This window comes from Emys orbicularis, chromosome 10 (assembly GCF_028017835.1).
Source record: "Emys orbicularis isolate rEmyOrb1 chromosome 10, rEmyOrb1.hap1, whole genome shotgun sequence".
NCBI classification, from domain to species: Eukaryota; Metazoa; Chordata; order Testudines; family Emydidae; genus Emys; species Emys orbicularis.
Genome location: NC_088692.1, coordinates 55,084,224 through 55,087,776, shown reverse-complemented (window position 1 = coordinate 55,087,776; position 3,553 = coordinate 55,084,224).

Sequence of the window (3,553 nt, the reverse complement as noted above, 5' to 3'; positions counted from 1 at the left end):
ATTTGTGTAGCGGACACTTGAATGGATGCTCCACTCACACCCCCTCTCTGACATGCAGCCACACAAAGGTAGGTGGTGAATTTCACCTGTTAAACAATAGTTATAATGGACATTTCTATAGATGAAATCTAGTTTTTAAAAATCCCTTTTAATATACTCAGTGTAAATTCATGGCTGATGGGAACTAGTGAATTGAAAATAGATCTTTCCCCTTCACTATCTATACCAGAGAGACTCCTGTACTGGAATGGAGATCATCCTTCTGTACCATAGTACCCGCTGTGACACTGTAAGCAAAGCGTGAAATCTTTGCATGATGATGAAGCAGGGGAAGATAGTCCAATGATCAGCAAATCCTCTCCAGTCATTGGAAAGTCTCATGCATTTCAATTGCATTATCTGCCTGTGGTAGCTATAACGTGGTTATGACTGTAGTATCTAGGTACCATGCTAGGTGGAAGGGCTATGTAGAGTATTTTATTAATACACCTCTACCCCGATATAACACGACCCGATATAACATGAATTTGGATATAACGCAGTAAAGCAGTGCTCGGGGGGGGGGGGGCTGCGCACTCTGGCGGATCAAAGCAAGTTCGATATAACGCGGTTTCACCTATAACGCGATAAGATTTTTTGGCTCCCAAGGACAGTGTTATATCGGGGTAGAGGTGTGTGTACAAGTGGAAGCTCTGCCTTTTCACAAGGTTCCTTTAAATATGAAATGTGCAAGGGAAAACATGCATGGTTTCCAGAAGTCCAATATATTGGAAAAACTGGTATGTGTGAGCTAAATAATTGATTTTGATTCTGGTATTAAGCTCAACTTTCCCTTCTTTGCTTAGAGGGCATCTTTCTTGCTCAGTAATAGGCCCAAGTAGCATTTAGAAAACAAAAGAAAATCAATTGCCAAAAAACAAAACAAAAAACAAAACTAACTGCAGATCCAGAAAAGATTGCAGTATTTAATTATTTTAATTGGTTCTGTATTACCAGTATGAATTATACAGTTGCTATAGTCTCTGGCTTTAATTTCATGAGGACAAATTACCACAATGTTTTCATGTATATTCATAAATCATGACTAAGACTAAGATTTAGTCATGGGTATTTTTAGTAAAAGTTATGGACAGGTCACGGGCAATAAACAAAAAGTCATGGCCCCGTGACCTGTCCATGACTTTTACTAAAAATACCTGTGACTAAATCTTACCTGCTGGGAGGGGGGCGCTCCTGAAGACTGCTGCAGGGGGGGCGGGAGGGGGCAGTGCAGGACGATGCTTCTGCTGGGGGGGGGGGGTAGCCAGGGCCCCCCCCCCCCCGCTACTGCTGGAGGTTGGGTGGCCCGGGGCTCTGCTGCTGCTGGGGAGTGGAGGGGCTGCCCGGGGCCCTGCCACCGCCGGTCTGGTCCGGGGTCAGCCTGTGGCCCTGCTACCGCTAGTCCGTGTGGGAGGTGGCCTGGGGCCCCACAGCCCCGCCATTGCTGGTCCAGGCAGGGGGCGGCCTGGGGTCCCACTGGTCCTGGCAGGGGGCGGTCCGGGGTCCCACCGCCACCGGTTCCGGACAGCTGCTCCAGGGCAGTGCCAGGGACCAGCTGCCTGGGGCTGCCAGAGCAGCAGCCGGTGCGGCTGGCCCCAGGGCTTCCCAAGGTGCTGGGGTGGTCCTGGGGTTAGCAGCACCAGCAGGCTGCAGAAGTCACGGAGGTCCCAGAAAGTCACGGAATCTGCGACTTCCGTGACCTCCATGACAGACTCACAGCCTTAATCATGACTTACATTCAATAAATTATGCCAATGAATATAATTAATCCAGCCCCAACAAGCCCTGAAAAACTCATTGTTACATATTTCCCATTTGTGTTCCAGAAAGAGGATGGTCTTCAGTTTAATTCTTTTTTCTACCGTTCTATAATTTTAAAAATCAATACAAGTTGAGGGCCTAATTCCATTAGGTGCTGGGCATCCTTATCTCCTCATAACTACAGTGGGAATTGAGGGGAATCTGCCCTTCACAGGAGGTTCTCCGCACCTCATAGCACTGGGCCTTTTGTTAGCCAGCCCTCCCTCTCCAAAAAAGTCTGGTCTTTTCTTATCAGAGTAAGCACTGCCCTTTCAGATCCCAGAGCATGTTCTTCAGATAATACAGCATTTTGCAGGCCCAGTGGGTGTAGCAATGCTGAGAAGAGACCCCAAGCCCATCTGTAAACAAACTAGTTCCATTTCATTTTAAAGGCTATTGTGCTCAGAGCAGGATTTAGACAAAATGTCTGTATTCTGCCTGTGCTAGTGCTCCCACTGTTGATTCCACTGGTGAAGGTACAGGTGCCCAGTAGGGAGATATCTTTTACTCATAGGTTTTATGGTCCCCCTGTTATCAGAGAGGACCAGCATGTTGTAAAAAAGTTAATAAATTGAGGGACCTCTGGATAGGAGATTATTCTCTGCTAAAGGGCTTGCAGTATCGTGTCTCTGGGCTCACATTAGCTGTGCCAGCAGTGACAGATCCACCTCCAGAGAGAGAGAGAGAGCAGAAAACAGAAAACAAAACAAAAAAGGAAAGGAAGAGAAAGGTCAGTGTAACTCTTCTGCAGGGAGAGGGAACAGTCTGAGTTCCTCACCTGCCAGTACTGGAGCGGGCCCAGAGCAAGCTGGGGCTGAACAGAGAGAGAGCAGAGAAGGCTTGAAGAAGGGCGGTGAGAGCAGGAAAAGTTCCAGCATAGAGAAGAGGTGACAAGGGCAAAAAGAGGGAGAACCCAGAAAAATAAACTCTGCAGCATGGAGCCCTAGAGAGAGCCAATGGAGAGCTGCAGCATGGAGCTCTAGAAACAGAAAAGGGAGGGCCAGTTCTACAGGGACAGAGAGACAGATCAAACTACCTTAAAGGACAGAAGCAGCATACATAGAGTCTGAAGCAGAATAAAGACAATGGAGCTAATGGTTCCCATAATAACTTCAGATGCTGTAACTGCTGATAAATCAGTGCAGCCAAAATGGATACGCCATTTTGAGCAGTTTCATGTGGCATCAGAATGTGTAAACAAGAAAAGGGCCATGACAGACAGGGTTACGGAGTTGCCAATTCCCCGATTGTGACAGTGCTGAAGGTGGTGAAAAAGAATCCAGAAAAAGGAAAAGTCCACAGCAGATTGAACAGAGCTGCCAATGGCTGATCGTGGCAGTATTGAAAAAAAGTAAAAAAGAGCCAGAGACAGTGATGCTCATGACAGTCAGGACTGTGGAGCAGCAGATATTGGCATGTGGTACTGGTCAGAATGAAGTTTCTGCTCCTCTGCTGCCACATCCTACTGAGGAGCAGTTCAATGAAGATCATAGACCACTACTGGATTAATCAGCAAGTTTAACAGATAAGTGCTTAAATGTAGGAACTTTGATGCCAGCCATACTACAGAGGAACCCCAGAAAATAGTGAATTTAGGGATTCTCACAGTTAGGCATCTACTCATGATGGAAGATACCACTTGGGCTGCTTCCAGCCGACAATTTTTTATAATAAGTACTGAGATGTCTACTATACAGCGCTATTTTGAAATTCA